We start from the raw sequence: 7144 nt of genomic DNA, 5'->3' as shown, positions 1-7144 counted from the left end.
TGATGCTCAACTGCACTGCAGAGTTATTAACCTGTGTAACGGTCCTGGCCTGGAAAGGTGATCTATGAGATGAGAATCCTGTTTTCTCTCCAGAGAGTCAGTCATGCCAGAACTAGATGCCTCCCAGATGCCTGCTGTCCTGCTACCCTCAGCCCCACCACACCAAGAGGAATTGTCTCCTGCCTCCCTTCCCACCTTCCCCTCACTTCTATCCAGTCGATTCTCACTCCAAGAGACCCTATAAGACATCGAAGAATTGTGTGCTCTCCTCCCAGATACAATCGCTGAAGACAAATGAAGACAAATGAAGAAAGCTAATGGTACCCGGCTATCAAAAGATCTAGCATCTGGGGTCTTAAAGGCTTGCAGGTAAACAAGCAGTCATCTAGCTGAGAAACAACAAAGCCCAAATGGAAGAAGCACACCAGCCTGTGTGATCACGAGGTGTCAAAGGGATCAGGTATCAGGCATCAAATAACAAATAATCATATCATCGTGAATGAGGGGGAGTACATAGTGGGGACCCAAAGCCCATCTGTAGGCAATTGGACATCCCTTACGGAAGGGTCGCGGGGAGGAGATGAGCCAGTCAATGCAGTGTAGCAACGATGAAACATATAACTTTCCTCTAGTTCCTAAATGCTTCCTTCTTCCCTGCCCCCCACCCCACTATTATGATCCCAATTCTACTTTACAAATATGGCTAAACCAGAGGATGTACACTGGTACAGATAAGAACTGGAAACACAGGGAATCCAGGACGGATGATCCCTTCAGGACCAGTGCTGTCAGTGGCAGATACTGGGAGGGTGGAGGGAGGTGGGTTTGAGAGGGGGAACCAATTACAAGGATCTACATATAACCTCCTCCTTGGGGGATGGACAACAGAAAAGTTGGTGAAAGAAGATATCGGACAGTGTAAGATATGACAAAATAATAATTTATAAATTATCAAAGGTTCATGAGGGGATAGTGAGGAGGGAAAGGAAAAATGAGGAGCTGATGCCAGGGGCTTATGTGGAGAGCAAATGTTTTGAGAATGATGAGGGTAACGAATGTACAAATATGCTTTATAAAATTGATGTATGTATGGATTGTGATAAGAGTTGTATGAGCCCTCAATAAAATGATTTAAAAAACAAACAAACTCCAGCCTATAAAACTCTCAGGGGCAGTTCTACCCTGCCATGCAGGCTATGTATGAGTCAAAACTGACTAAGCAGCATAGAGTAACATCCAGTAAAATAGAAGGAATTTGTGACTGAAAATTGAGGTATATATTTAATTTCATGTTTTATAAGTTAGAACCATATATTAACAAAAAAGATCATGGTAAGATTTATAATAAAATATATATAATAAGATGTATAATTAGAACAGGCAGGGAGGGAGGGGGAAAATTGGAGCTTATATCAAGGGCTCAAGCAGAAAATGTCTTGGAAATAAATGATGATGCAACATATGTACAAATATACTTGATACAATTGATGTATGGAATGTTATGAATGTTATGAGAGTTGTAATGAAATGATGGGAAATATATATATATATATATATTTTTTTTTTAAAGACATAGAAGAACTGACCTTGTGGGTTTCTGAGAATATAAATCTTCATGGGTATAGAAAGCTTCATCTTTCTCCCACAGAGCAGATGGTGGATTTGAACTGCTGACCTCGTAACCCACTAAGCCACCAGGATTTCCTCCCACAGGTCTTATTTCACCTGTTATTTCACATTTCAAGCTCTTTCTTACACATATATGAGCGTCACTAGATCTGTTTCTCTAGTAAACCCAGCCTAACTCAATAGGGTTATGTATAATGATGATGAATAGAAATACCCCAAATGTACATTCATGGAGGGATAATTAAACACACCAGGATGCATTTACTCCATATAATACTGTGCATACCTTTTAATGGTTTACAAAAATATGTCAAAGGCATGAGGAAAATATTACAATGGGATATGAAGCGAGGAAAGAGAAGTAGGATAAATCACACGGACAGTGTGGGCCCAAAGAGTGGAAATACATGTACCAAAAAATAGGTTGGAAGAAAATTCAACAAACTACAATTTGAAAGCATTTACTTCGGAGGGGAGAAAGCATGAGTCATTGTTCTCTGTACTGTTCTGAGTTTCTGTAATGTCTTAACACCTTTAAATTTCCATAATACTGTGAGAGATCATTTGAAAATATTGGCCATGCCCAGAAAACAACGACCAGAGTGTTGTTCATTGACTAGAGCAGAAGCGACGTGTAGGGTCGCCTTCCCTGGGCTCAGGGAGGTAGCTTTAAAACCAGCCCTTCCCTTTCTCTTTATCACCTGTAATCCTTTTGCCTCTCGCCTTTTTCTTTAAAAATTTTTAAATAGTTTTATTGTCACATGCTTCACATAGAATAACATTTAATCCTTCCATCGGGGGGCCAAGAGTTACGCCGTCATCACCGCAATGAATTGCAGGACATTCTCTTCTTGTACTCGGTGTTGGTAGCTCCCAACCCCACCCCATTCCCCAACTTCCCTGGCCATGCCGCTCAAGAATTACTAATCCAGTTATTGTTTCCGTACATTTACCTATCCTGGATGTCATAAACCGAAAGTCATACAGGGCACAAACAGGAAGCAAACAACAACAATGACTGGACAAACCAGGGGAACAGAAAGCGGAACATATTAAACACTGAAACAGATAGATGCTAATTAAGTTGTTACATTTTAACCAAACCGCATTGACTTTACACTGTTCGCTTATAGGATTCACCAGAGGCGGAATTCACAGGGATGTAAGGACCCTGCACGTGGATTTCGGGCTCCCCCTGTCATCCATGGCTTTCTGCAAACCAGCGTTCACAACTCCCGCCCTGACACCATTCCCTCCTGCATTTTTCTTGAAATGGTGCTCGGAGCTTGCAGTTAGGAAACCCTTCTCAGGGAAGGGGCCAGTTGCTCTGCTCAGAGTGGTTCCACAGTCTTTCTACCTCCCGAGAGCCTCTTTGTCTGCACCCCACTCTGCCTTCTGGAGTCCTTCCTGGAAGTCCTGCTGGTGGGGCGCACGGGGTAGGGAGGAGTTAGTTAAAAGTTTATTGGGCCAACCTGGCCGATAAACACATGTGGGGTCAATTGAAGGGCTGAGAGATAAATGACTTCATCAGCCTTGCTTTTCTAGTTCTCGAGTCTCTTGTTTCTGATGGTCAGGCCAGGGTGCAGCTGCCTTAGCCAGTCCCTGCTTCAGCTGGCAAGGCTCACTTCCTGTATGACATCCCGGAGGAGAAGCCGCAGGACCTACCCTGATGCAGCCCTGGGTGCTGGAGCAGCCGTGTGGAGACCCCTGCTGAGATATTTGCAGGTTCACTGATTTGGCTTTCCTCCTGCAGTCAGTATCATAGTGTGGGCTTGTGAGATGGAGGATGACTTTGTGGATTGGTGTTGGACATATGGCTTAATGGGTTAATATTGGACTTGTGGGCTTGGGCAGCCCTGGGTTGGGATGTTTTCTTGATGCGCAATTACCCTTTATATAAAACTCTCTCTTATACATGAGTTTCTGTGGATTTGTTTCTCTAAAGTACCCAAATTAACACAGGGGGGTAGGAGCCAGGTTCTGTGTTTAACCCAGCTCTCGAGAAAGAGTCTTCTGCTTATTCCATGTTAATAAGACGTAAGTGATGGAGGCTCCAATGAACTCTCAGCACAGAAAAGGGTGCGAGAGAGTTTCAGAAAGCTTATTGCTGAACTAGGAGCCTGGGCGTGGGCCAAAAGGAGACATCGTGGTTACATGTGGGCCTGCTATCCGAATTGTCAGCAGGTCAGAAACCACCAGCAGCTCCGGAGAAGATGAGGCTTTCTACTCCTGCCAACAGTTGCGGTCTTGGGAACCCACAGGGGGTCAGTGTGAGTCAGCATTGGCTTGAGGGCAGCAAGTATGGAGTTTGGTTTGGGTGCGAGGGAAAAAAGGGGTCCTGGGCTGGAATGGGTGCTAGCAGGGACGTCAGCGGTTTGAAACCCCCAGCCTCTCCAGGAGACAATGATGAGGTTCTCTGCTGTATTAGAGTTTAAATCCTGAGCACCCTGGCTTGCAGAAGGTTATGGATGACAGGGGCAGCCCCAACTCTATTTTCAGAATCTCCACACGATTAAGCCTCCATTGAATTCCTTCTTCTCGTGAACCAAGGATGCAGATGTTCTTGGATTACAAACTGCACCCCCCCACACACACACACACACATATACCCTACCCCAGGCATCCCAGGGAGGGACGGTCCCTAAGGGGTTGCAGAGGTGTGTCCTTGGTGGACAGTACTTGGGGGCAAAGAATCATGAGTCCTGGTGATCCAGCCAACATGTCAGAGGAGAATGGGCTTCCATGGGGTGTTTGATGCCTGGTGTTTTCAGAAGTCAATCGCCAGGCCTTTGTTCTGAGCTCCCTCTGCGTGGATGTGCCCGTCCAGTCTTTAAGTTTGCACTGCCCAGGGATGCCAAGGAATCAGATAGTCCGTGGGTTCCTTCTCCATTTGTGAATGGAAACCACTGGGGAGTTTGAGGCCCGGAATGTTGTCTTGTTTAAGGCAGAGCCCTGGTGGCAGAATGATTATGAGCTGGGGTGCACAATCTGCAAGGTGAGCAGTGTGAAACCACCAGCCCGCCCGAGGGAGAAGGACTATAAACAGTAAGGACTGTAAACTGTAAACAGCTATAAACAGTTACAGTCTCGGAAACTCGAAGCACAAGAGCACTTCTTCTCTGTCTGTTAGACTCATTATGAGTCCATGTTGACTTGATGGCAGTGAGTTTGGTTTTTTTGGTTTTTTGGTTTTGTTTAAGGCAAGCAGTGTCTGGAAGGGCAGCTTTGGGGAGAGCTCACGCTCAGACTCCAAATGACACATACTTCCTTCGGCGTCTCAGTGTTGCTCCGCCGGCTGAGTGGCTGCCAAGGGGAAGGTTGGAGGACAGAGTTTGCATGGAGGTGAGGCTGCACCAGGTGCCAGCATTTTCCTGTGACTTCCTGTACTTTGTCCTCCCTTAGTTTTGAGACAGACTCCTCCTAACCACTGTAAGGCCATCATGTTGACTGCTGAATGACCTGCCTCCTTCCCCCTTCCATCTCGGAAAGTCCCACTAGTGATTGATTTTAGAATATACTCTCATGTCGAGATCAGAGAATTGTAATTAATAAAATTGTTCCTTTTGAGGTTGTAGCCGGGAACCAGGTTGTTGTAATCAGTGCTGTACCCTGTAACGCTCACTAACTCTAAAGAATAGTAACACTAATTTTTGCTTTCTGCTTCTGCCCACACTTGCTAAGTCCTAGACAAATGATAATTTTTCTTTTCCTTCAAAGATGAACTGAAATGTCCACTCGGGACTGCAATCAAGGAATCGCTTTTAGATTCTTTGTGTTCTGATTATAACCAAATGAAGAATCTTCTAAATTATTAAGACATTATAGAGGCTGTCATTTATTTGAACCCGCAACAGTTTCAATCTTGCAATTCCGTTAGAATTCATGAAGAATGACAACCTTTGCTGTTTCCCCTTTAGAAGTTGCAATTAATCAGTCTCCATCTGAAGGACAGAAATCCCTTCTGCTCCATCTGCAGCTGAAGTGCAGACCCACCCCTCCCAGCAAAGGCAACAATCTGAAAAGCAGACAGCCTATCTCATGTCACACACACACACACACACACACACACACACACACACACACACCTTGCCCTGTGTATAAAACATCCCTGAACCAGCCACTGCAAGAAGCACGTTGTGTTGGACCCAGTCTACACAGTCTTCATTGGGCACTTTGCTGTTACTGTTGGCTCCCACCTGGGAAGTTCCAACGCATACCACCCCGGGTTCAGTGGGACGCAACGCCCCGGTCTTGCGGCAGCCTCCTGAGCATTCCATGTCTGAGCCCATGGTTGCAGCCACTTTCCAACCCATGTCTTCGAGGGCCTTCCAGTTTTTTGCTGCCCCTCCACTTTACCATGCACGATGGCCTTCTCCGGGGACGGATCTCTTCCGACAACACGTCCAAAGTATATGGCACGAAGTCTCACCATCCTTGCTTCCACAGGGCACGCTGGCTGCACTTCTTCCCAGAGAGTTGTGCTGGTTCTTTGGGTAGCCCATGGTACTTCCAAGATTCTTCCCGGGCACCATCATCTAAATGAATCAAGATTCTTCCTCGCCCTACCCCCCTTCTTGAAAGCCCAACTTTCTCACTTGCATAGGAGGAGACTGAAAATACCATAGCTCGGGTCAGACCCACCTTAGTCCCCAAGGTAACCTCCTGCTTTTCAACACTTTGAAAAGATCTTGCACGACAGACCTACCCAACGCCATCCATCGGTGCTCTCTTGCCTGCTACTTCTGTAAGCGCTTGCTCGATGGTGACTCCTAGCAAACCTGCTGGACAGGGCAGAACTGCCCCTGTGAGTTTCTGAGACAGTAACTCTTTACAGATGTAGAAAGCCCTGTCCTTTTACCCAGCACGCAGCAAACACTCTCCCTGTCCCATCTGTTCCTGGCTCATGCATTGGCTCGCTGGTGACAGGCTGCCTGAGTCATCCACTTTGTGCAAACAGAGGCACCTCGGGAAGACCCGCCATTGACAGCCCTCTGATGCTCAGCTCTGGTCTCACACACACAGGCGCTGTGGGCTGGGGCCTCTGAGGGTCCGCACCGACTGGCTGGTCGTTTGGGTTTTTTTAAGGGAAAAAACATATTTAATTCATTCATAGTATCACCATATCAACAATGCAATGAACATAAAACATGACTCCAAATTATGGTATTAAAAAAAGAATAAAAACAAAATATGAAGTTTGAGATTAAAATGCACACATATTAAAAATATATTACATGAAAACCTATAAATCAATAAAGCACTGACATTGAATTAATTGTGACTCATGGTCACCCTCTAAAGCAGAGTAAAAATGCCCCTGGGGGTTTCAGAGACTGAAACTTTTTAAAAATTTTAATAAATCATTTTATTGGGGGCTCTTACAGCTCTTATCACAATCCATACATCAGTTGTATTAAGCATATTTGCACATATATTGCCATCATCATTTCCAAAGCATTTTCTTTCTACTTGAGCCCTTGGCATCAGATCCTCTTTTTCCCCCTCCCCCTTCATG

Source organism: Tenrec ecaudatus, chromosome 11 (genome assembly GCF_050624435.1).
Source record: "Tenrec ecaudatus isolate mTenEca1 chromosome 11, mTenEca1.hap1, whole genome shotgun sequence".
NCBI classification, from domain to species: domain Eukaryota; kingdom Metazoa; phylum Chordata; class Mammalia; order Afrosoricida; family Tenrecidae; genus Tenrec; species Tenrec ecaudatus.
Note: the sequence above shows the minus strand (reverse complement) of the source record.